General features: G+C 44.7%; 1 protein-coding gene across 2 annotated transcripts in view; it reads right to left on the bottom strand.

Moving 5' to 3' along the window:
• Positions 1-27,975, bottom strand: part of ERCC2 (ERCC excision repair 2, TFIIH core complex helicase subunit) — a 1,411,027-nt gene that overhangs the window by 1,113,208 nt on the left and 269,844 nt on the right. The gene's annotated exons all lie outside the window — the stretch shown is intronic.

Raw genomic sequence — 27,975 nt, 5'->3', positions numbered from 1 at the left:
CTTCCAGAATTACTCTTGAACCGTTGGATATCATACCAAAAGCATATGCTGGGAAAAGCATTGAAATGTGGGGTTTTTTCATTACTAGTGTAACTTGTTTGGGCAGATGTATATATACAAAGGTCTATGTTGCAACTGATGGAAAATGCATTGTTGGATGGCAAGATCTTGCCAAAATGGGTCTCAAACTTGTCCCTGGATCTGATTGTCCTGTTCAGATAAATGAACAATGTGATGTGTCCTTTGTTAATTTCATTGATGTAGGGATAGTTAACAAAATCATTTCAGATTTCCCAGAAGTCTTTAATGATTCTATTGGTATGATTAAGAACTATGAACATCGCATTCGTCTCAAACCAAATGCTTTTCCTGTTATTCACAAATTGAGGAATGTTCCTCTCAATGTGAGAGATGATTTGAAAAAGGTACTATTGAAGATGGTAGATGAGAAGATAATTGAAGCTGTTGATTCATCTTTATGGGTCAGTCCAATCGTGGTCGTTAAAAAAAAAGATTCTAGCATTCGTTTGTGTGCCGACCTTCGATCATTAAATCAGAATATTTTAATCGACTGTTATCCCTTACCTAGAATTCAAGAGCTTCTCACCGGACTTGCTGATTCCAAATTGTTTACGCTCTTAGATTTAAGGAGTGCATACCACCAAATTCCCTTGACCAAATGTTCATCTGAACTTACCACATTTATTACACCAAAGACTTACCGGCTCCAGGAGGGGTCGCAGAGACGCTGCCTACATCGCCTTTGCCACACAGCACCGCTGGGTCCCTGACGTTGTGGTCGCCCCCGCCGCTGTGCAGCGCCATCGCACGGCCGCGGAGCGGAGCAGACCACAACTCCCAGCGAGCCCTGCAGTTACCTCCGCCCACTTCCTGCACAAGCGCCAGGAGGCGCTACTAAAGGCGACAGCTCCCGGAGAGGAGCGGGGGTCCAAACCAAAGACTTACCGGCTCCAGGAGGGGTCGCAGAGACGCTGCCTACATCGCCTTTGCCACACAGCACCGCTGGGTCCCTGACGTTGTGGTCGCCCCCGCCGCTGTGCAGCGCCATCGCACGGCCGCGGAGCGGAGCAGACCACAACTCCCAGCGAGCCCTGCAGTTACCTCCGCCCACTTCCTGCACAAGCGCCAGGAGGCGCTACTAAAGGCGACAGCTTCCTCCGCGTCGCGGACGCACGCGGACGGCGCCGGGCGGAGCCCGGGCAGAGGGCGGGCCGTCTAAGGCCGTCCAAGGACGACCAGGGACGGGACGGGCCACGTCCGTAACATCATCAATCATGGGTAAGCGTAAATTGGTTACATCAGCGGCAGATGAAGCAAAAGCGAAGGTGCCAAAGTATACTACCAGCATACTGACATACTTAACAACAAAGGTGGGGAAATTATCATCGCAGATCGCTGAGTCCGAGCGTGAACTAGGCCTTGTCCCTAGCCCCGGGATTGTTGATACATCCAAATCCTCTGCTATAAACTGTATTCCGTTGGAGCCTCGGGTTATCATTGAGGCTTGTAGACCTACTTTATCACAACTCACCACCGTTCTTCCATGTCCGGCTGTAACTGAAACTGTGATACCTAACTTTCCTATGAACCCCGGGGAGGTTGGAAGGTCTGCTTTAACTATGGCTGGCTCTACCCAGCCAACTTTTGTAACGGAGGAGGGCATTATGGCCTTATTGGAAAAACTGTTCACAGAAAGACTGGAGACTGCCTTAATTCAGATTGCCTCGGACATTAATGAAACTCTGAAGGACTGTGTTAATAACCTTATGGCAAAATGTGATCGCATCAATGATGCTCTTAGTATTCGGGCCCCTTCTTCTTTTATGCCTTTGGCTCCATGTCCTTCAGTTGTGCAGGTGTCTGCCCCTAAAGTTGGTGACCCATCCACAATCAGGCCGGTTGCTATCCCTCTTTTGCCTATTGTTAACCCTGTGCCACAAAAAGGGAAAGTAGATAATGGGATATATATTCCCATAACAGAGGCTGGCAACAGTGCAAGTTCCTCCACAAGGCCTAGAGGCCAGTGGGGGGCAGTGGAAAAAAGGGTTCCCCCAATAAATTTACCTCCGGATGCAACACCCTTTGTTGCAATTTTGGTTAACGTGCCCAAACTTGAAGACGGGGTGGTGGAACAACATGAGACCCTTCTTAGGCACGTTAAAAAATGGTGTAATGCTAACTGCACGGGAGAAAGTAATATTGCAGACAATATCGTAACAAGTAGACGGGTAAATTGGGTGGGCAGAAGCAAGAAAGAGGTATCTGGAGACTGTGTCATTGTAAATTTCAAATCCAAGAATGTCGCTAGTCGACTTTTCTGGGATGACTCCCCTCTGGATTCTGCAAGTAAAGGGGTTCGGGCGATGCCCCTTGGCTTTTTTTATCCTCGTCTTTATAGACCAGGTGTTATGGAGATCAATAAGTTACAGTTTACTGATAATACCTGGGCAGAGGATAAACTTATCTCACCTATGCCTACTAATGTCTGGATGACTAAGCCAACCAAAGGTAATTGGGTGGTAAATGCTGTAAGGAACACACCCTCTAATGATCTTCCATTGTCAAACATGTTTTCGGCTCTAGCTGATAGAATAGACATTGATTGACTAGAACCTGAACCTGAACAGGAAAACCTGACTCGCCTATGTACAGGCAATACTGAGGTGGCCCCACCTGATGACAGAGTTGAAACTGTTATAAATGACCCATTACAAATAGGTGGAGGGCACATACGGATATTATCATGGAACATTGCGGGCCTACGGGCAAAACAGGACGATCTAATTTGGTTACAATCAGTGAAGAACATGATATAGTTGCCTTACAAGAAACTTGGACGAAAGATAAAGGCTTCTGGGTAGATGGATACATTTCTTTCTTTGTTGATGCCCAGAGCTCTACATCAGGAAGGGATAGAGGGGGTTTGCTACTCCTTGTTTCAGTTAAAATTGCAGGGAATGTTAGAGAAATCCCCAGTGCTTCGCATTATTTTCAGCTGGTGGAAATTTGCTTGGCTGACAGGAATAAGATTGTATTAATAAATTGTTATAATTCTATGCAGAGGGGGCCCCCAAATTTTGTGTTAGATGGTTTATCGGCCTTTTTAACCAAATATATGTCAAAACAAACCACTTTTGTTCAGTTTATAATGATGGGTGATTTTAATGTTCATGCGTGTAAGTCCCATTGTCAGATCATTGATGATACCGGTCCTGATTATACTTCGCTGCCACACTTTGAACATAGCCCTAAAGGTGTGGCAATGGAAAACCTGTTATCATCAAATGACTTATATGAACCGGGGTTTTCAGATCCAATAAACCGTGTGGTCACGTATAACGCAAGGGGCAGTGAATCGATTATCGATTACTTTTTTATGTCTCCAGGGCTCCTTCGTTACGTATTGTTTTATAATGCAATTGTAAGTGGGTTTAGTGACCACAATCCTGTGTTGTTGGTTTTGGACGCCCTCTCTGGGTTGCATAAAGGAGAATTAAGGGCTAGCTCTACAAGGGACGTAAGGAGTAAAGATCAAGGAAGACGCCTTAAATGGTGTAAAGTCTGCCCAGAGGATTTTCATGGTCTTATTGTACAAGATATGTTAGTCGAAATTGAGAAATGTAGGAATGGAGAGAGGAGGGAGGGGGAGGTTGTGAGTGCCTTTGAAGCTATCTGTGCTAGAGTAGAAAAAGAGCTTAGAGCTAAACCAGGGAGGGGTTCTGCTCCAGCGTGTAGATGGTTTGACCGCTCTTGCTCACAGGCTCACTCAGCTTTGCTGAAGGGTCTTAAACAATCTCCTAGAGATAGGTCTTTGGTGGCACATTTAAGAAGACAATATGTTTTGGCAGTTAAACTTCGGAAAAAAGCCATCAAAGATGAAGCATGGGACTCTTTGATGGACCCTATAACTCTTAAACATAGCTCCAAATTCTGGGCCATAATAAATAATCCTTTGTTCTCCCACACTAACAACATGGATCTTGAAACAAATATCTCTGAAGCTGACTGGATTAACCATTTCTCCAATATATATGGTTCAAATGAAATAGCCGAGGCGTTTAATATACCTTACTCCCCATCGTCTCCCTCTAAATTAAATTTTACCAAATCAGAAGTAGAGTTGGCAATTTTAGGCTCTGCTGCAAATAAAGCCCCGGGCCCGGATGGGGTACCCCTGGACCTATATAAACTTAACTCTGAGATGTGGGCTGAGATTTTAGCTAATGTTTTTAATTGTGTATATGAGGGGGGTTTGTCAAAAACGTGGTCTTGTGCTATTATAGTACCCATTTTTAAAAAGGGTCAAAGAAGCGACCCTAAGTGTTTTCGACCAATTTCGTTATTAGATTCTTCTATGAAGATTTTGGGCAAAGTCCTGTTAGCTAGAATTAACACCTGGTCCATAGACAATGATATTCTAGTAGATGCCCAGTATGGGTTCCGTGCTGGTAGAGGGACTGAGGACCAATGCTTAAATCTTCATTTGTTAATTTCGAAATACACAATTGTTAAAAAAGGGTCAATTTTTGTTGCTTTTATGGACCTGTCCACGGCTTTTGATTTGGTGAATAGAGCCCGGCTGTGGACCATGCTGTTAAAGCTGGGTCTTGATCCTCCCCTTGTATACTTTTTGGCAGAACTACATAAAGATTTAAAAGCCTCAATTAGAATGGACCAAGAAGGTAATTGTACTGCGTGGTTCAAATCCAGTAGGGGCGTGCGGCAGGGCTGCATTCTTGCTCCCATGCTGTTCACTTTGTATATAAATTCACTTGAGGAGACTCTTTTAACTGCTACCTTGGATACTCCGCGTGCAGGGGACACTCGTATTCCTGTTCTCCTGTACGCGGATGACGCAGCTTTAATAGCTCGGACCCCGATAGGTTTGCAAAAACTTTTAAATGCTTTTAATGATTTTATGTCATCATTAGACTTAGTGATAAACAACTCCAAATCTCACGTCATGGCTTTTGGGGCTGGTAAAAATAATTCTAAACAGTTCTACTGCAATGGTGACGTGATCACTAATGTCAAAAGTTTTACGTACCTGGGTGTTATTTTTGACACTAAGGGGAGTTGGGCTCCGCAAATTGTAGCTAAAACCAAAGCGGTCAGGAGCTCGGCCACCGCTATTTTAAGTTTTTCCAGGAGACTGGGCGGGAAGCCAATTGGTGCCTTACTTAACTTGTACAGGGCGAAATCAGTAGCAATAGCCAGGTACGGCTCAGGTTTGTGGGGCTATGTAAATAGTGAATCAGTACAAAGGGAAGAAAATAAGTTCCTGCGTTCCACCTTAGGGCTTCCCCAATCTACAGCCACGTTTTCAGTTCACCAGGAAGTTGGCCTTGGGTATATATCTGACATCCTTCTCATGGCCCCTATCTTGTTATGGATAAGGCTCTGGACCAACAAAAACTTGGGTCTGAATCATAAAATACTGGTGGACTGTTTAAATCTGGATAATTACAAAAACATTACTTGGCTTTCTTACATACAAAAGTGTTCTTTGGACCTGGGACGTCCTGACATTTTTCTGGTCCCCCAGGGTCTAAAGAAATCTGATTTAGATTGGGTGAAGGCCAATTTCATTACATTGAAAAATGTGGAGAGGGAGGAACGCCAATTACTTAAGCCCACGCTCAGAGCCCATTACCTGACCATCACCTGCCTTACTATACAACCGTACCTTACTATCGTCACTATCCCCTTTCATAGGTGGCTTCTGGTTAAACTCCGGTTTAATCAGATCTACACAGTTTTGTGTGATAGTCAAGGCTGGTTTAAGGAGGAGGACGCACCCGTCTGTAATTGCGATAATTTTTCTACGCAAAATAATATGCACTTTATGTTGTTTTGTAATTTTTTCACTGCGCCCAGACAGAAATACCTGGTACCATTATTAAAGGACAAAGCTTTTTACCAGGCAAAACCTGCCCTCCTTTATCTCCAATTATTGGACTCTGCGTTGGCCATGTATAGCGTGGCCAATTATCTTGTTGCTGCTGTTAGGATTGGGAGGAGAAGACTTAATAATGCTACATTAGGGTTTTGTAGAGAAGACTGAAATGGAAATGCTGTGCATATTTAAATATCTATTTTATTGAGTATTTACTCTTTTTACGATGTATTTTTACACTGTATATTAATTAATTATTATTGATGTTTTCTCATATCATCTTTTTATTATGCATATGTAAATACTATTGATTGATGATTTTTGTAACTCCTTATGAATTTGTATTGCCCTTCTTCTGATGTGATTGTAGAATGCTTTTATGATTTTTAACTAAATCGAATAAAGTGGTTTTTGACTTGACTTGACTACTCCTTTTGGGGCCTTTAAATATCTGAGACTCCCTTTTGGTTTAGCAAGTGCCGCAAGTGTTTTTCAAAAATTTATGGACAGCGTTTTATGTAATATTAAGGATGTGCAAGCATATCAAGATGATGTTTTAATACACTCAAAAAATGTTGATGAACATATTAAGGATTTACGTATTGTACTATCTCGCTTCAGGGAAGTTGGGATCACCCGTGGTAAAAAAAAGTGCAAGTTTTTTGTGGAAGAATTAGACTACTTAGGTCATTCCATTTCCACCATGGGTATCAAACCCAAACTTTCTCTCACTCAGGCCATTCAAAATGTACCTATTCCGAGCAACAAGGATGCTTTGAGATCATTTCTTGGTCTCACCGAATATTATTCAAGATTTGTCATGAATTATGCTCAATTGGTTCAACCCCTTAGGATTTTAAATAAAAAAAGATGTCTCATTTTTGTGGAATGATGAAGCAGATTTGGCTTTCAATAACATTAAGAAAGTTATCATAAATTCTCCAGCTCTATCATCATTTACACCAGGTCTCAAATGTGGCATTTATGTAGACGCAAGTCAAAAAGGTCTTGGTGCTGTTCTTTGTCAATGGAATGGTTCTGTAGAACATACTATTGGTTTCGCGTCGAAGTCACTCAGCAGTGCTGAATACAATTACAGCACCATTGAAAAAGAGGCCCTGGGTTGTGTCTGGGCTGTAGAAAAATTTAAAATCTACATTTGGGGTTCTCAATTTTTGTTATACACTGATCATAAACCTTTAATACATCTCTTAAATGGAAACAGCACTGGTAAAGCCTCTTCGAGGTTAGTGAGAATCCTTTCCAAGTTGCATGACTTCAATTTCAGCATTCACCACATTGCTGGAGGCAGAAACATGAGAGCTGATGCTCTTTCTAGGTTGCCTTTAGAAAATAATAATGATGTACTTGGAGATGATATTGAGTGCGTCGTTGCTTCCTTGGAGGATTTAATTCTCTCTCCCCTTTCTATTTCTGAGGAAGATTGGTTCAAATACTATGCTGAAGATGAAACTCTTGTAGCAGTGAAGAATCTGATAATTTCAGGCTGGCCCAGAATTCGTTCTCTTCCTGCCTCTTTGAAGTCCTTTGCACAGGTTTCTGAAGATTTGACAATTGTTAATGGAATCATTTTTAGAGGTGATCGATGTATGCCACCTTTAGTTTTACGCAAAAAATTATTTTTACTGCGCATCAGGGTCATTTAGGTGTAGGCGGGACCTCACGCAAATTAAAGGAGCATTTCTGGTGGCCCGCCATGGAAAGGAATGTAAATGATTGGATTGATGCCTGTAGCACTTGCTTAGCTTCTGATAAGCATTGGAAGTTACAGAATGTATCATTACATAATGTTCCCATTCCTGATGACCCTTGGGTCAAGTTGGCCATTGATTTTTCCGGACCCTTTGAGATTCTTCCTCAATCTCAACGCTACATAATCTCTGTTGTAGACTATTACTCCAAGTGGTTTGACTTTGATTTTTGTACCAACCCAGATTCTATTTCAGCCATGAGATTCTTACAAAGGGTTTTTAGAATGGAAGGTCCCCCCAAGGAAATTGTCAGTGACAATGGTTCGCATTTTTGCTCTAACGTTATGGAGGAATTCTTCAAGAAGTTTGATGTCAAACACTTGAGAGTAGCCCTTTATTCCCCTGCATCAAATGGTTTGATTGAGCGTATGAACCGATTTTTAAAAGAGGGCATTCAGACTGCTTATTCTTGTAAGGAAAACGTTGAGGTTTTCCTAAGAGAAAAAGTTTGGGCATACTTGGTTACCCCACACTCCACCACAGGCATATCACCTTTCAGATTACTTAAAAAGTGGAACCCACATGGTACTGTTTGTCCTTCCTGGATTAAAAATTTAATTTCAGAAAATACTGTTTGTCTAGCCTGTTCTGACAAATTAGTCCTTAAGGGTAATGTTGAGAAACAACAAGCTGTGCAAAGACGGAATTTTAATGCCAAAGTTGTTTCTACCCCTGAAATGTTTACAGTAGGTGATTGGGTCATGTTTAAGTCCATGGATAGAGTTAAGAAAGGCCTATCTAAGTTTTCACTTCCTACCCAGGTACTTAAGGTGTCAAAAGGTTCTTTATTTTTAGATAAAAGAGGGTGGCGTAATAAACGTTCACTTGTTAAGTTAACCTCTGAACAAGCCAAGAACATTCTCAGAACCAAGAGTGAAAATGGAAATCATTCTTGTTCTTTTCTGGACTTACCACAGTTGGAATTTCCAACTTCTAATGATACCACTTCTCCTTCTCAAGTCACCCAAGTTTCAAATGAGGAAGTTTCACCTTCACTTGAGACTTCACTTCCTGTTCCTGACAATTTTGAGAATGATGATACTGCTTGTTCATCCACCTTTACTCATGTTTCTGATGGTACATCTAGAACTCATAGGAACTGTTCCTTTCCCACTCGCTTTAGAGATTATTATTTTAGTTAAGTTTCATTTCTTATAGTTAAATTTTCTTTCTGTTTCTTTATTTGGTGAGGAGGGAGGAGATGTGGAGTTCATAGAGTTTAGTAAGTATTCTTCTAATGTTCACGTGCATTATGTTCTCATGTTACTCACGTGCATTATGTTCTTATGTTGTATTCTATCACGCGCGTCTCTTGAAGAATGTTATCTTTCAAGAGACGCATCCCTCGTGACACTTCTTGCCTGTAGGCTTCAACTGTAAGTTTGTGACTTCTACAGTTGGAGTTTACTGAGTGCGGATGTGCTCCTGTGGTGTGCTTTTGGATTATGGTAATAAACCTTACCTAACGTCTCCTGACATTTATTACCAGCAAGAAACCATACTTTACAAAGGGCCACCCTGGTAGCCTGGGACAACCTGTAGTTAAACAAGGCCTGATGAGGATCCCCTTACCAATGACAACGATATTGGATAACACAGATTTAACGCCTGGACCTCATGCCAAGAACTTTGTAAAATGGCTGCATAAGAACAGGAGATCTATTTGACTGGGAGATAGCAAAATAGTTCACGGAGGTCACAGCTGACTATGGGGTGCCCAGAAGAGGAAGGTTCCGATGCTTCCAGATCAGGCACTGATCAATTAACAAGGAGCCAATTGACCACCTCTACACCATACGAATAAAATGGCCAGTCACCCTCGAGGAGGGCAAACGTGTACTCTCAGAGATTTATAAATACTTGATCACACCCAGAGTCTCAGGGAAAACGGAAGGGCAAAGGAGATGGGAGGCAGAACTGTGAAGAACTAGGACACCGAAAGAAAGATCAGTTGTGTTCCAAAGAGTCACATTTTCTGGGCCAAGCGCAAGTGTCATGGAGACCATCATTTAATTAGCGACCTTATGGTATTACACACCAGGGAGACTTCATGCTTAGTATAAATCTAATACCGGAAAATGTTGGCAGGGGTGTGGAGCAGTGGGTACTCTGGCATATTTCATGTGGCACTGTCCCAAATTAGAGAAATACGAGGAGAAAGTGCTAGGCAATATCGATTACATGTTTGGCTGCTCACTCATCTGAATTCCTGAATGTGTGATACTAAGGGTGGCGGATAGATTGTCCTTTCCCCTGAGGTCACCCAGGGGACGATTGGTGTCTACTGCTTTGTGAAGCAAAGCAAGTATTACTGCGGCGAAGGGGGGGGCGGGAGCAGTAAACCAATGACACATTGGAGCCGTCTGCCGAAAATATGGGAGATCATTGGCATAGAGAAGACTTCCATGACCTTAGACGGAAAGGGGAAGGAGTTTAAGACCCGTTGGGGATCCTGCCTCATATCATAATCCACAGTCTTTAAAGAAATGACCAGCATAAGTATCTCAGAGTACGGGGACTAACATCACAGACTGCCAGGAAAGCCCCGGAGGGAGAGAGAAGAGAGGCTGTGGAGTGATAGACCATATTCTATAAAAGGCCTGCCACATGTTTAATACGTTGATTGGCCAAATAAATGTCCCTAGTGGAACCATACAAGAGAGGTGGCGGGGGAGAGGGGGACGAACGGGATTTACTTGGCGGGTTTACTTTTTTTTCTTGAATTACTTAACCCTGTCGGCCGACTGGCAGGAGTATGTGGGAATATTAATAATTCAAAAAGAATTGTTTCATAAATATAAAGTGGTTCAAATATTCTGATTATGTATTTACTCAATAATCAAGCTAGTACGTGAAGATCCAATACAGTTCTCTCCGGCAACTGCCATCCAAGGAAGCAATGCTTGAAAACAAAGTGTTTCCTTAGGCAAGACAGCAAATTAGATATGCTAAGTGGGGTTAAGTGCTGTTCCCATAAGGTGATTGCATGTAGCAGGCAAAGTCCAACTATCAGGATTGATCAAATGGTGGTTAGTTGTAGGCTTTACAATGATCCTTGATGAAATTGAAACGGGGGATTTGGTCAAGGAATATTTAACACATGGGAACCAATCGTAGGGTAGATCTTGAACCAGAAGTGGAATGTTTGCACATTTATATTCTGTACTGTTTTACTTCACCTCTCATAGGTTCTCAACCAAAGACTCCTTTGCGAGTTTGATATACAATGTTCATTTTATTCATCGTGATAAGCGTTTTGATTAGATATTAATATTCATATCCAATTTTATCCTTGATTTTCAAAAAGTCATTTTACTTTTCATCCAAATTCATTTTAACACGCTCCAATGCATTTCGGGCAGTTAAGCCCTTTGTCCAGGAGCACTATAAACAAAAATAAACAAGATATCCCATATAACTCATATATTCAGACTTCATAAACAGGTATACATATGCCTAGGTTAGGAGATAACATATGTGTGTAACTCATGCAGATGGTGACTTTTGCAAAATGACATGCAATGTAAAAAACGTGGGCGCAAAAAAAGTGAAGCCGACGTGGCTTGTGTGAATCGAACTCGTGAGGGAAATGTAGGGAGTAATACTTACAGGAACTCAGTTGCGGCGAGCTCTTGAGTCCTAGGGTACAAATAATAACGGTATTGTCAGAGCAAGATCGTTTGCTCGATATGGGAATTAAGGGATCGGGTTTCCAGGGTGAGCGTACACTTGGCTTGGTCAGACTTACTTGAGGAACGCTACGCGTTTCTTCGCAATTCATAACTGAAGTTACCAGCAATATCCATAAAAGTCTCTGGAGACTGACAGTGTTTATACGGCGTTCACGGAAGTGTAGGTGTTCATCACGTGATGCATGTCACGTGGGGGTCTATACGAGGTCCTAAACTAAAAGCATCAAAAACGGACTGTCGTCCCTAGACGCCATCTTGTGTGTGGGTGTATCTCCGTGTGTGTGTATAGTGTTACAGAAGATTATTACATAAAAAGAATATGTGCACATTCTACATCGCAGCATTTTGAATAAATGTGCAAACAATAAGCAGCAAAGATACAATGAGTCAGTATCCCATAAGTATGGCTAAATGAAGCAGCTGAATTCAGTCCGATCATTAAGCCCATAGGGCTTCATCGCTTGGAGTCGATATATCCAAGGTGTTTCCCGTTGAAGTAGGGTCCTGTTATTGTCTCTTCCCTCACGTTTCTCGATTATTTCTAAGACCAAATATTTAAGTTGTGCGATGTTGTGTTTTTCTTCCTGACAGTGTACTGCAATGTTGGATTTCGTATTTTTAGTCCGTATGTTTGATTTGTGCTCATTGAGACGTATTTTTATTTTTATTTCCGTTTTCCCGACATAGATTTTCCCGCAGGGACATTTGAGCAGATATATTAGGTTTGAAGAGTCACATGTGGCATTCATGTGAAGTTTAATTGTCTGGCCTTTCATTGGGTGTGAGATGGAATTACCTTTAATAACATTATTGCAACTGTTGCAGTTCATGCATGGCATAGTTCCTCTTGTGTTTTCATGGGTAATCGTTTCTTTAGATAGGATCTCCTTGATGTTATTACTTCGTGTATACGCAAAGATCGGAGGTTGGCTGAAGATGTTATTAAATTCAATTTCAGATGTGAGGATTGCCCAATGGCGCATGATGATTTTCCTGTGTGTGGAACTGACTGTAGAGAATTTTGATACAACGACCATCCTAGTGTCTTTTGGTTTCATTGATCTTCTCAGTGCTTGTTCTCTGGTGATTGTTGACACTCTTTTCTCGGCTTTTTGTATAACTTCATTGGGGTATCCTCTTTCAGCGAATCTACTACCCATTTCTTTAATACGTATTTCACTCAATTCTGTGTTAGAAGTGATCCGTTTGGCCCTTAACATCTGAGAATATGGAAGATGATTCTTTAAAGCACCCTGGTGAAAACTTGTGAAATGTAGTGTGTTATTGCGATCAGTCTTTTTTGGTCTTAGAAATAATCGAGAAACGTGAGGGAAGAGACAATAACAGGACCCTACTTCAACGGGAAACAGCTTGGATATATCGACTCCAAGCGATGAAGCCCTATGGGCTTAATGATCGGATTGAATTCAGCTGCTTCATTTAGCCATACTTATGGCATACGGACTCATTGTATCTTTGCTGCTTATTGTTTGTACATTTATTCAAAATGCTGCGATGTAGAATGTGCACATATTCTTTTTATGTAACAATCTTCTGTAACACTATACACACACTCGGAGATACACCCACACACAAGATGGCGTCTAGGGACGACAGTCCGTTTTTGATGCTTTTAGTTTAGGACCTCGTATAGACCCCCACGTGGCATGCATCACGTGATGAACACCTACACTTCCATGAACGCCGTATAAACACTGCCAGTCTCCAGAGACTTTTACGGACATTGCTGGTAACTTCAGTTACGAATTGCGAAGAAACACGTAGCGTTCTTCAAGTAAGTGTGACCAAGCCAAGTGCACGCTCACCTTGGAAACCCGATCCCTTAATTCCCATATCGAGCAAACGATCTTGCTCTGACAATACCGGTATTATTTGTACCCTAGGACTCAAGAGCTCGCCGCGACTGAGTTCCTGTAAGTATTACTCCCTACATTTCCCTCACGAGTTCGATTCACACAAGCCACGCCGGCTTCACTTTTTTTGCGCCCACGTTTTTTACATTGCATGTCGTTTTGCAAAAGTCACCATCTGCATGAGTTACACACATATGTTATCTCCTAACCCAGGCATATGTATACCTGTTTATGAAGTCTGAATATATGAATTATATGGGATATCTTGTTTATTTTTGTTTATAGTGCTCCTGGACAAAGGGCTTAAGTGCCCGAAATGCATTGGAGCGTGTTAAAATGAATTTGGATGAAAAGTAAAATGACTTTTAGAAAATCAAGGATAAAATTGGATATGAATATTAATATCTAATCAAAACGCTTATCATGATGAATAAAATGAACATTGTATATCAAACTCGCAAAGGAGTTTTTGGTTGAGAATCTATGGTGTGCCCGCATACAGGGATACGCTCACAGTGAATGTGCGCACTACTTTATAATCTATTAAGGACGCAGCAGGACGGCTTTGTCACCTGTCGGAGCACAGACCAATACTTGAACACTTTGAACCTAACATATCAGATAAATATACAGTTTGTTGAAATTTTCAGGTTGTGCACCTTACCCACATCAACAGGCTTTACTTCACTACTCCTCAATTGTGCTAATAAATCACATCTATTATCCTACCACGTCAAATCATTTTTAACCCTCTATCACTATTATCAACTCGTGTCTGCACATGTGTATGGTTGTTGGTTACATTAGATATATAGAACACCAATCACCATAACTCTATTCTAGTTTTTGGAATTCTATAAAACATGTTCTATTACATTTTGCTTTTTATAACTCCATAAAGTCTTTTGAATGAAAATAGTGCTGGCCCAGTGGTGAAACTAGTTGCATCCTACTGGTCAGATTATCTCCAAGATTTAGCTCCATCTACCACCTTTAACTTAGCTGGGGCCTTCTGCCGTTACTGCACAGTCACCTAAACCAGGGACATACAGTTACAATTTTGAATAAAGTCAACTGTGCTGCTCAGTGTCATCATAAACACCCAGGGTTGCTAATGGGTAACTAAACAAGCATTTGCAATGCAATAGGTCTCGCATTTATTAGAGTCTGAGTTATTGGCATTGTAAATGACAATAGCTTAAATATTCGCAAATGCGAGACCTATAGTATTGCAAATATTTTTTGTTTCCAAGCGTCCCATGCCACGCTTGCACGTCAGGCCCCTTTCTTTAGACAAGCAGCGTTTAAAGAAAGGGGCTATGCCGCTCTCTTTTGAACTTTTGGTCACAAAATCAAGACATCACCCGAAGATATGGACAGATATATCTCCAGAGATACAGAATAACCGTTGCCATATGACAGACATTCAATTATCTCCAGATGTTGGGAGTTAGGGTTCCATGGCCTGGACAGGCTTTTTCTGGACATCTAGGGTTGCAGATGGTCACAGAGATACCTAGGAAAGCTCTTAGGAACCTATCTCCGTGGCAGAAGTTACTGGGACATGACAATCCCTAAAATCTCTGATCCAAGAGGGCGACACTTCAGAAGCTGATATTTTGTCTTTTCACTTCTGGGACCCTCGCTAGCCCCGAATGTTGAACAAAGGGCAACAGCAAGTCTTGTAATGAAGTGAGTAAACAATAGTGGGTAAGCACACTTGTGCTGGGAAGCGGGGAACTTAATGCCACTACATGAGCTGATGCATAAGTAAAGATGAGCAGACATAATAAAGTCATGCTTTGAATAGGAATTTCATTGCTAATGCAGAGGACGTGAATTTAGAAAGAGAATAATATCTATGCAAGAGGGAAGCGAATGCAAACTGGAAGAAGACAACATTGATCAAGTATGGAGCCCAGTCATGCTGCAAGTGGAGGAACTTCATATTGAGAAAGGACAAGCTTGACAAATAATGTCAACAAATGATGTATTTTTAGTTGTTTTATGAAGCACAACCATCACTCACTCTGGTTGCAGAGCACTGTATCAAGGAGAGTGTGAGAACACCATGCAAGAATGGATCATGCTTTCCCTGGTGACATTACAGAGCAAATATTACTTTAAAAAAAAATATGTTTATTGGAGTTTTACAGTAGCATACAGTATATGGACATATCCAAAACAATGCAACCAAAATTCACAACATAACAAAAATCAATAAGAGGTACATTTCAGTGATCAGAAAATATCACATGTTCATTTGAGGTGTCCCGCATCTGCAGCATTGTTGAACATTTGGGGTGCTGCAGTAACCCTTCAATGATATGGTAAGCATACAAAATCACACAGTGGCATTATTCGACTGGAGACAGCAAATATTACTTACAGCACAGTGTCGGTCAGAGATTAATATACCATGTCTTGGGGAAGAACTGACCTGCAATCTTGCTGCTGCTCCTGGCGGCCCCACTGACCAGCGACCATTCCCGCCATGAGGGCAACGGCTACTCTATTTGGCGCACCAGAGGACCGGGAACTACATTTCCCAGGTGCCCGGCGACCACGGCGCACCAGTGACGCCACCGCTGCGCCCGGTGGCGCTTGAAATCAGCGGAGCGCCGAGCGCTCAGTGGGAAACCTGTCTTGGGGAAGAAGTGAACTGCAATCTTGCTGCTGCTCCTGGCAGCCCCACTGACCAGCGGCCATTCCCGCCCCTGAGGGCAGCGGCTACTCTATTTGGCGCACCAGAGTACCGGGAACTACATTTCCCAGGTGCCCCGGCGTCCACGGCGCACCAGTGACGCCACCGCTGCGCCCGGTGGCGCTTGAAATCAGCGGAGCGCCGAGCGCTCAGTGGGAAACCTGTCTTGGGGAAGAACTGACCTGCAATCTTGCTGCTGCTCCTGGCGGCCCCACTGACCAGCGACCATTCCCGCCGTGAGGGCAAAGGCTACTCTATTTGGCGCACCAGAGGACCGGGAACTACATTTCCCAGGTGCCCCGGCGACCATGGTGCACCAGTGATGCGCCCGGTGGCGCTTGAATTCAGCGGAACGCCTTCCGCCTCGTGGGACGCGCGCGTGCGTTGCCGGGACAAGGGCGGGACCGTCCAAGGCCGTCAGAGGCCGAAGGAGGCCGGGCCAGGCTACCCCCCTTGATCTACATCTAAAAGGTACTGTGCTTTCCCTATTGTACAAACTTGTGCCTAAGTATATAACCCATGGGGAAGAGGAAAATCATGGAAGATCTGAATGAAGGTTCGAATGGTATCACTAGGGGTGGAAAAAACCTAGAAGAATGAAGTCAATCCCCCCAAAGAAATCCATATCTCACACAGGGGGAAATTGTGTGATGGACCGGATGGACCGACTTAATTGAAGAATGTTAGGAACTTTTGACTGCGAAATCCCCACCATGTGGGAAGAACTATAGGGGTGGAAGCAATATGGATGTTAATGATGGGATAGGGGCTAGGAGGAGTGTATCGGTAATTCCCGAAATGTTTCTGAATAAACCTGAAGTGGGTGGTACCACAAATATTGTAGCTATTGATGGGGGGAATATATGTAAAACTTCGGGTATCGAACAAGCCCAGAACACCTGTCCCTTGACCTCCCTTTTGCCTAGGCCACCAGCTCTGCCGTGTAAAAACAAGTTCACAGTCTTGGCGCAAACTGATATTTGTGATTTTAACCTCCCTTTAGACGTTTCACAGGGAGACCCCTCTTTAAGCGAGGGTGACTTCCAGTTGCAAGCTACTTCTAGTATCCTTGCCAGTGAGAAGTTGGCCTCATGTATGATGTCCACAATTCTGTGGGCACCTTGTATCAGTCCAAACAATCCCTTATGGTGGTGGTTGTAAAGTCAACCTTATAGACAAGCTATCCTAATGGTACCATGGACTAAGCAGTCTTAGGCTAAACTCAAGAGGGCATGTGAAGCCAGCTGTTTTACCATATGCAATCCTGTAATATCAAATGAAAGGACACCACACAAGTTATATATTATACAAATATATGTATTTATTATTAAAATAATCCCCTGTACTCTTTATGAGTCTAGAAGCACAAGCGTTTAAACAAAAGCACAGTTTAACATATGAAAGTTGCACGTTTATGGATGAGGCCGGTGGCCACTCAAACCATATATCAAAAAAGTGGTATAAGTATCACTTTACGATTAGTGGTAAGGCCTGGGGCCTTGGGAATCGCTAGGACTACACTGGACTAACAGCAGTTAGGACTGGAGTAGCCTGTGGGAATTGGGTGCAGCGCTAAAAGCACACGCATGCACCAATGCAAAGTCAATGGTGCGTAAAAGTTACAAAGTTACTGTTTTAGAAGTCTTCCGACTGGACTAGAACTTAGCCACTTTAAACTAGGACACTAGAGGTGTAAACCACTACAGGAGCACCGAGTTCATGAGTTACCTCGCCCACAGGAAGCGGGTGCATAGGTGCCAAAGCGTGTCTGGTTTCGTCGTGGAGTTCTATGGTGCCTGGAGATGAAGATGCTGCAGGCGGCCAAGAGAGAAGAGTCCGTTTGGATCCAAGGGTGGATCGAAGATGTAGAGTACCTGAAAGCAGAGGGGACAGAGTCTGCGTCACTAGCCAGTGACCAGGAAGGAACCAGGCGATGTCGGGCGCAATCAGGTGGTTGTCGAGAAGCTTGTCTCCGCTGCCACGTGGACTCTGGGGCACCGAGGATGACCTGGAGTGAATCACGAGCTGTCCCACGAAGGCTCTCGCTGTCTGCGGTGTCGGCTTCGCATCGGAGTTAACAAGCCTTGGCAAGTGCAACCCATGCAGGATTGGAAGATCACTTCTTGTTCGGACCAGCAAGGTCAGATAGAGTGCTCCTTTTTAGGGGAGCAAGGGCCAGTCCGGAGCAACCAGACTGGCAGTGTAAATTCAAGATTTCGTCGGTACTGGGGCCACTAGTCAACGGGCAAGTGATGGGACCAACGCGTCGAGCAGGAAAATACAAAAGGGCCTCACTCAGCACTCGGTGAGTGTGGAGGGGAGATCTTCGGTGCAAAAGCTGCTCGGGGCTGGGGCTTCTCAAACCCCAATGCACAGCTTTGAGGGAGCCTCGGGAGCTGCACGGTCAGCACTTCGTAGTTTTTCCAAGATGGCCGGCTCCACGCTTCACGTCGCCTCCACGGATCTCAGATTCGCTGGGACTGTGGATTGGGCTGTTAGAAGTCGAGGGAAGCTGGTCTTGTCGATCTCTGTCGCTCGAGTTCCGGCGGGAACTGCAACAAAGCAAACCATTGGGCACTGGATGGTGCCTGTTTGCACAGGGTGGTCACTCCTTGACCACAAGGGAGATTCTTCAGTCTTCTACGTCGAGTAGGATGTCCAAGGGTCCAGAGTTTCGTTTCATAAGTTTCAGTCAGGATAATCTGAGGTGCATTGGCACAGCTCCTACCTTTATTCCAAATCAAGGTGCTGGATATCCTGCTGGGTCCCTCCTATGGGTGGGACCAGGGAAGGGGGTGGTTACACCCCTTTCCCGTTGTCCAGTTTCGCAACAGAGCTGGGGCTGGAGTGCCCCAGAACCGGTTTGACTGGATTTAGCATGGGACACCTTGTGTGCCCCAGGCAGTGTCTAGTTTCTTTCAACCCTCCCTGCTCCAATCCACTATCTCCTGTCTGGGGTGGTGTAGGACCTCCCTGTGACAGGAAACTCTTTGTCCAGGCCTCCCCTGCCAGGTTTCGGTCAGCAGCAGGAGGTCAGACTTGTGTCGGGGCAGCAGCATCCATTTTGTGATGCTGAGGCTCTGGTTAGGATTAACCGCGTTTAAGTAAAGTAACATGTCTTCTCCCTCTAGAAGGGTGGAATGCTACCCCCGTCGCCAGAACTGGCGAGGGGGTAGTATTCCAAAGTGTATGACACCTTACACGACATGTTTTGATAAAGCCAAACCAAAGTTAGCAATAACCGTGAGGATTATAATGCACTTAAGAGTATATGGTATGGCAATACCCTGGAACAGCAGTAAGGAAATGGTTCCGAACTCTGCAGACAGGCTCAGCTCATGCTAGAGCACCATCTCACATAAAACCAAGCACTCTGCCTCCAGGATTGTTAAGGCCTGCCATAGGAGTGACTTATAGGTGCATATGTGTCTAGATATAGGTTTAGACATAGGTATACTATATCTAAGCAAGGGGTGATTACACCACCTTGCCCCAGCTGAGTGATCAGCCAGTTGTGTCGATTTGAATGGCCAGCCAGGGGTGGCAAAAGATATGCTGCAGCCCCTGGTAGGCCTGTGATGCACCTATGCCCTGGGTACCTATAGTACACTGTACAGGGGCTGATAAGGTGATCCAATACCAATTAGTTATGCACCTCGGGTACATGGAGTCCATTTTAAGGAGAGAGCAGATAGCCTGGGACCCTGGTTAGCAAGATCCCAGGCCAACTAAGTCGAAAACCAGCTAAACACAAGGCAAAAAATCTGGGGTAACCATAGTCGGGTATCCACCTTCCTACATTGCCCAAATAGAGGCAGCCACTAACCCACTATCTTTAGTAGTCAAACAGCTGTGCAAGCTGATTGAGGTCATGCAAACTAAGTTAGACCATCTTACTGACATAGTAAACCAGGGCAGGGTTAGCTAGCCTATGGTTTCCTGTCCGACTTGTGTAGCCACTACGAAAGGCAGTGGAGTAAGTGGACCCCAGGCAATAGAAGCTGCAAAATGTAGTGGCAAGCAAAGCACTCCCGCACGAACAGGCGTTTTATATAGCGAGATGACCAGAACTGGGAGGGGTGTATTAAAAACACATCAGGAGTCTGCCAATGCCCCATGGCAAATATCTTTAACTGGGGAGGGAGGGGGGGGGGGGTAATCACCAAGGGAAGAATGGTAGTGGTACTATGCCAATTGGTAGTTCTACTATGCAACAGAGTGTTGCTAGTCCCGCGAAGAATGGAAAAGATATGTTGAGCCCAGGCACTTCTTGCCCTGGTCTGACACACAATATAAGAAGGCCACCACTCGTCTACTTGGTTAATGTCCCCAAACTGAGCCTTGTAAAGGGCCTGGAAACCAATGAATCCCTAACAAATAAAGCTATCCATTGGATAAGGTATGTCTGGGGTTGTAGATCTATAATCAGAGATGACATTGTTAGTTCCAAACGGCTCTCATTTCCAGGGGACCCAGTAGATTGTATTGAGTTAAGACTCAAGAACACCAAGATGGCAGAAAACCTAATCCCCTTGGAGTTTAGGAGTTGTTCTCCCGACCACGCCAGAGTACAAATGAGACCGTTTCCCCCTCAGAAATGGCTAATGCACTGTAATGATCGTCTAGGAGGGAACGTAGAGGGAAGTACGGGCCTGGATTATAACGATTGACTATCGAATGATTCAGTTCAGGCAGATGGACCGGATGGATTGGTTAGAGAAAAGCTACCCCAGCATAAAGTAGGGACTGTGGGTCCCAATGTAATACCAATATCCTTGAATACTTCTGTGGACCCCCCTAATTCTGTGGTAGATTTGAACTCTAGTCCGAAGTTAAATGTTAGTTCTTCATTAGGACCGGGTAAATCTTGTTCAATTCTATCTTGGAATGTGGCTGGCCTAAAATCTAAAACTGAATCTCCAGATTGGGCCTCATTTATTAATCAACACAAAATATGCCTCTTCCAAGAAACCTGGTTATTAGAAGCATTGCATTTTCCAGGTTACTTGAACTATAGTGTCCACGTAGTAAAGAGTGGTAGAGGACGCCCTTCGGGTGGCCGATCGATCTGGATTAGCCAGAGTCTTGATGTCATTATCAAACCCCTTGATTCTAATCATAAGGATCTTCAGATTTTCGCTCTCAGGTACAAAAATGAAAAACCAGTCCATATCTATAATATGTACGCACGTAGCACGGGGGGCAAGAATTCGGACGTTTTGGCCGCCTGGATGAATGTATCGAATGTTATTCGCAGCATTCATACATTATCCTAGGCGGAGATTTTAACACAACCTTTGAGCCCCTGTTAGGTGGCGACTGGAACATCATAGATGATGAAGATAGGGAGTGGGGTGTCCCGAAGCTCGAATTAGATCCAGTTACAAGGTGGACTGAACTCTCAATCCAGTTAAACTCATTTTGTCTGATCAAAGGGTTGAGAGCAACCAAAGGCAGGACTGTGCATGACAAACTAGGGGCCTCTACCTATAGGAGTGGCCATCGTGAAAGCAGAATCGACTACATCCTGATTAGCCTGGGATTATGGAAACATCTAGTGGATATGTTGGTAGTTGAAAGGGTTGAGAGTGACCACAACCCACTTTTTATGTCCCTGACCTATTGGGAGGTATCCACAGATACAAGGGGCGCAGGACAAGACTCGCCCACCGACGTAGTCATTTCAAATGACAATCGCCATCTTCGATGGGCCAAAGTTGTAGAGTGCCAAGAGCACATCGATTTTATAACAAACAAGCTGTCACAAGCTACGAGTAATTTGGGAAAGCAAGCTAACAAAGGGGCCTCGGTCCCAGCTCTAGAGAAGAGCACAAAGGTTCATGAATCCTTTTTTATTGACCTAAGAAGCCTTTTTGTAAGACCATGTAAGCCGAGTGACAATCGTGTTTGCCACCCTCCTCGTTGGTACACTGGGGAGTGTCGACAGGCTCCATTGGACCTTGGTAAAGCTATAAAAAGTGAATCAAGCAGGAACGTCCGGCTTGCCAGGGTGGCATATAAGAATGTAGTCTCTAAATCCAAGCGTGCATGCGATGAGCAAATGTGGCAAGATTTAAAAGAAGCAGGTACCCAAAAAGATCCAAGAAGATTCTGGAGTGTCCTTAAGTGGGGAAGTAAAGGAACTCAGGATAAACCTCAAAATTGGGTGGCTCAAGACCACTGGGTGGCCTTTTTTAAACCTCAATATGCCAAGGGTGTGGAACCAAGTACAATCATGGAGGTTCCGCACACATTCCCCATGGAAGATGTGTTTAACCTTGGTGACGTTCTTATTGCCCTAAACCTAGTTGCCCCTGGAAGAGCACCAGGCATAGATGGTGTCCCTGCTGACACATTTTTGTACAACAAAGACTCTTGGGCCAGGTATATATTGCTTCTAGCAAATGCAATAGCGAGAGGAGACCCCATACCCCAAACTTGGAACGGGGCTGAAATCATACCCTTATTCAAGAAGGGAGATAAATCCCTACCTGGTAACTATCGCCCAATCAGCCTGATTGACACTATGCAAAAGGTCTTCGGCAGGTTTATTTTAAATAAGGTCTTAGAGTGGGAACAGGATCATATAATCCTATCCCATCTCCAGGCAGGATTCAGATCCTCAATTAGCACTGTCGATTAAGTGCTGCATTTTGCTATGTTGTACTGGAAGACTGTACAAATGGGTGGGGGTAGTCTATATGCTGCCTTTATAGATCTTAGGGCAGCATTTGATCTTGTCCCATGCCCCACTTTGTGGTGCGTTCTCAAAGACATATGTAGGAAGGTGGCTACCTGACTATGGTTACCCCAGATTTTGGCCTTGTGGTTAGCTGGTTTTTGACTTAGTTGGCCTGGTTCCCTGCTAATCAGGGTCCCAGGCTATCTGCTCTCTCTGTAAAATGGATTCCATGTACCCTAGGTACATACCACAATTGGAAATGGACTCCTTGTCAGCCCCTGTACCATGCACTATAGGTGCTCAGGGCATAGGTGCCACCAAGGCCTACCAGGGGCTGCAGCATATCTTTTGCCACCCCTGGCTGGTTCTTAAATTGACACAACTGGCTGATCACTCAGCTGGGGCAAGGTGGTGTAATCACCTCTTGCTTAGATATAGTATACCTATATCTAAACCTATATCTGGACACATATAAACCTGTGAGTCACTCCTATGGAAGGCCTTATCAATCCTGGAGGCAGAGTGCATGGTTTAATGTGAGATGGAGCTCTAGCATGAGCTGAGCCGGTCTGCAGCCGTCGGGAACAAATCCCTAAGCTGTTTCAGGATAATGCCATACCATATACTATTAAGTGCATTATAATCCTCGCGGTTATATAGCAACTTTGGTTTGGCTTTATCAAAACATGTCGTGTAAGGTGTCATACGATTTGGAATACTATCCCCTCGCCAGTTCTGGTGACGGGGATAGCATTCCACCCCTCTAGAGGGGTAAGACATGTTACTTTGCTGAAATGCGGTTAATTTCTAAAAGGGCCTCAGATCCACAAAATGGATGCTTCTGCCACAGACACAAGTCTGACCCCCTGGAGCTGACCGAAACTCAGCCAAAGGGGCCTGGACAAAGGGTTTCCTGTCGCAGGGAGGTGTCACACCCCCCCAGACAGGAGATAGTGGATTGTAGCAGGGAGGTTTGAAAGAAACCAGACACTGCCTGGGGAGCACAAGGCTGCCCCTTGCATAATCCGGTCAAACCGGTTCTGGGGCACACCAGCCCCAGTCCCAGCGCGGCCTGGATCAAAGGAAAGGGGTGTATCCACCCCCTTCCTGGGTCCCACCCATAGGAGGGGACCTAGCAGGTAATCCAGCCCCCTAGATTGGTATAAGAATGGGAGCAGTGCCATAGCACTTCAGATTATCCTGATGAAACATAACAAACGAAACTCTGGACCCTTCGACATCCTACTCAACGTAGAAGACTGAAGAATCTCCCTTGTGGTCAAGGAGTGACCACCCTGTGCAAACAGGCACCATCCAGCCCTCGACGTCTGCTTTGTTGCAGTTCCCGCCGGAACTCGAGCGACAGAGATCGACGAGATCAAGCTTGCCTGCCTTCTAACAGCCCGATCCACAGTCCCTGCAGAGCTGAGACCCGAGGAGGCGACCGGAAGCGTGGGGCACACCATCTTGTAAAGACCACGAGACGCTGACCGTGCAGCCCACGAGTGACCCTCGAAGCTGTACAATGGGGTTTGGGAAGCCCCAACCCTGAGCCACTCTTGCACCTAAGTTCAGCCCTCCACACTCGATGAGTGCTGCGTGGGGCCCTTCTGCTTCTTTTGGCTCAACGCGTTGGTCCGGTCACTTGTCAGCTGGCTTGTGGCCCCTGTGCCGACGAAACTTGAAATTCGACTTGTGATTCTGGTTGCTCCATATTTGCACCAGCTCCCCTGAAAAGGAGCCCCCACTCTGACCTTCCTGGTCCAAGTGAGAAGCAATCTTCCAGTTCAGCGTGGATTGCTTTTGCCAAGTGTTGTTTGCTCCAATCTTGAAGCCGACAGCGCCGACGGCGAGAGCCTGCGTGGGACAGATCTTGACCTGCTCCTGAACCTCGTAGATGCCCCAGAGCCCACGTGACAGCGGAGAGAAGCTCCTCGACAACCACCTGATTGCGCCAGACATTGCCTGGTTCCGTCCTGGTTCCACCCTGGTCACTGCTGAGTGACCCAGACTCTGTCCCCTCTGCTTTCAGGTACTTTTCGACTTGAGTCCACCCTTGGACTCCACCGGACACTTCTGCTTCACCTCGCCTGCAGCCCTTTCAGCTTCAAGCACCAAAAACCTGCGTGACGAAACCCGACTCAACTTCGACCCTGTGCACCCACTTCCTGTGGGTGAGGTAACATTGCAACGCCGGTGTTCCCACACTGGTACACACCTCTAGGGTCTGTGTCTTAAGTTTTGTTCCTCTAGGTTCAGCGGAAGTGTCCTTAAACTCTATTTGTGTAACTTTTACGCACCATTGACTTAACATTGATGCATGCTTGTGCTTTCAGCACTGCACCCGAATCCCGCGGGCTTTTCCCGACTTCAGCATTGCTTGTCCTGACTGCTCCCAGCGATTCCCTAGGCCCTAGGCCTAACCACTGATCGAATGGTCTCTTTTATACCATTTTTTTAGTATATGGTTTGAGTGGTCCCTTGGCCTCATCCAAAATTGTGCAACTTTGTATGTTATACTGTGTTTTTGATTTAACACTTGTGCCCCTTTATTCATAAAGAATACTGGGGATTGTTTTTAGTAATAAATACATATATTTTTATAATATATACTTGTGTGGTGTCCTTTCATTTGATATTACAGGATTGTATGTGGTAAAACAGCTCGCTTAACACGACCTCTTAAGTTAAGCCTTTAAGGCTGCTTAGTTCATGCTACCCCTAGGATAGCTTGTCTAATAAGGTTAACTTACAACCAGACACCATAAGGGTTGTTTGGACTGATACAAGGTGGTTCCAGAATTGGAACCATCATATATCAGACCAACTTCTCACATTGGTGAGCAGCGGTGCGGATTTGAGCTTGCTGTTTGTTTTACCATTGCAATCTTTTTATCAAATTGAAAGATCACATCAAGAACCTTTAGGTACATATAAATCAAAAGCTTAGCATATTTAAGTTCTACTGAACTTAGTAGTTGTAGATTAAAGGGATTAGCACACCCTGACTACAACTCACTAGCAAGGTACAGTAGGGAAACACTTAGTGTAGGTAGGTGCATCACTTACACCACACTAGAGTCATGTCTGACACAAGAAAAGCCTCAGGGTCTGTTCCTGTGACAGTTGACCTTACCCAGGCAACTTCCAGCTATGACAAACTAACCCACAAAGACGTGGTTGCCTTGTGCATCTCAAGAGGGTTAAAAAGGGGCAGAAGTCCCACCAGTCCTTCCCTGATAGCCATTCTAGAACAGGATGACTTAGAAAAGGTAAATGCAGTTCCCTTAGAATCAGGAGATGGAGTGAACCCCCCAGCCACTGAGACCACCCCAGAGGAGGAAGATGAGGAGGTAGAAGAGGAGGAGGACTCAGAGGTAGAGGACCCTGAAGATCAGGATCAGAGGGGTAGCCGGGTTATAGTTGCCAGGCTTAGCCAGGCCAACTTAAACCTACTTGGGAATGGAGAGGGCCAGCACCTCCCCAGATCCTATAACATTCTCCCAGGCAACAGAAGAGTGAGATCTCCAGCAGGGGACTCTCATATTTCTAGTGCCTCAAGAGAATCTCAGAGAGGAATGACTCCCTCTCAGAAAAAAGAGCATGAGGTAAGAATGAGGGCTGTCAAACTCCAGATAGAGAGGGAGGAGGTAGCCCTGGCTCAAGCTAGACTTGCCTTGGCAAGAGAACAGAAAATGTGTGGCTTAGATGCCACTGGTGGCAGCAATATTCCTAGAGATAAACCCAGGTCCTATGATAGTAGAAACCTGACAAAGATGGTGCCCCCCTACAAGGAAGGGGATGACATCCACAAGTGGATAAATGCTCTTGAGAGAGCCTGCATGGTACAGCAGGTTCCTGAGGAACAGTGGGCAGCAATCTTATGGTACTCCTTTTCAGAGAAAGGGAGAGATAAGCTCCTCACTGTTAGACATGAGGATGCAAACAATTACCAAGTCCTGAAGAGTGTTCTGATAGATGGGTTTGGCTTAACCACTGAACAGTACAGGTTAAGGTTCAGAGATACCCAGAAGACACAGACTCGGGACTGGACTGATTTTGTAGATTGTACTACTAAGGCTCTAGAGGGTTGGCTACATGGCAGCAAAGTACATGACTTTACAGGATTGTATAATTTGATTATGAGGGAGCAGATCCTAAGTAATTGTCAGAACCAGCTCTTACACCAGCACCTGGTGGACTCAGATTTGACCTCTCCCCAAGAATTGGGAAAGAGGGCAGATAAATGGGTCAGAACCAGGATTAGGCCTAAGAATCAGGACAGTAACCAGAAGAAGGAGTCTACCAAGCCTCAAGATAAGGGTGGGGATAAAAGTAAAGAAAAGACTTCCCCAGGGCCCCAAAACTCCAAGAATGGGGGTGGGTCCCAAGACACTTCCTCAACTGAGAAAAAGCCTTATTGTTATGCCTGTAAACAGGTTGGGCATTACAAAACAGACAACTGTTGTCCCAAGAATAACATTAAAGAGAATATACCTCCAAAGCCAGCTCCAACACCTCCTGTTACTGTCAGCAGTAATCCCCCCAGAAAGTGGGAGCACACCAGGAATCTGGGTGGGTTTACTTTTGGAGCCCAGGAGGACCCTGGCCTATCCAGGTCCCCATCCCCAAATAATCTTGTTTATGAGACTGGCATGGGGTTTGCCAACTTCTCTGATTGCCCAAATACTTTGAGCAAATATAGACAAGAACCCATCATCAATGGTTTGAAAGTTGAAGCTTTTAGAGACACAGGGGCTAGCATCACCATGGTGGCTGATTGTATAGTCCCCTCTAAACAACTTTTACCTGGCGCCACATATCAGGTAACAAACATTGATGGCATCCAAACAAGTCATCCCATGGCAGTAGTAAGTCTCAGCTGGGGAGGTGTCACTGGCCCAAAGAGAGTGGCAGTGTTACAAAACTTGCCTGTCGACTGCCTACTTGGTAATGATTTGGAAATCTCAGCCTGGGCTGAGGTTGAACAGGAAACCCATTCTAGAATGGTAAATTCCAATGGAAAGGTTAGTGGGGCTGTAATGGCTACAGCCCCAATTCAAGATGTCCTTCCTGAAAAGGTTGCTAGGGCTGAGCAACTCTCTGCCCCATCTTTAGCAAAAGCTCTTCCTGAACAGAATAGCAAAGCTGTTATGATAACAACAGAAACCCAAACTGAGCCTCCTCCTGAAAAGGTTGGTGGGGCTGTGATGGCCACAGCCCAAACTCAAACTGATATGTGTGTTGTGAAGCCTGAAATGATGGATAACTCCACACAAACTAAGAGCACAGAGGAGGACGAGAAATCTCCCCCTCACCAGACTTTAGGAAAGG

The sequence above is a fragment of the Lissotriton helveticus genome, chromosome 9 (assembly GCF_964261635.1).
Source record: "Lissotriton helveticus chromosome 9, aLisHel1.1, whole genome shotgun sequence".
NCBI lineage: Eukaryota > Metazoa > Chordata > Amphibia > Caudata > Salamandridae > Lissotriton > Lissotriton helveticus.
This window is presented reverse-complemented; position numbering and strand designations above follow the sequence as displayed.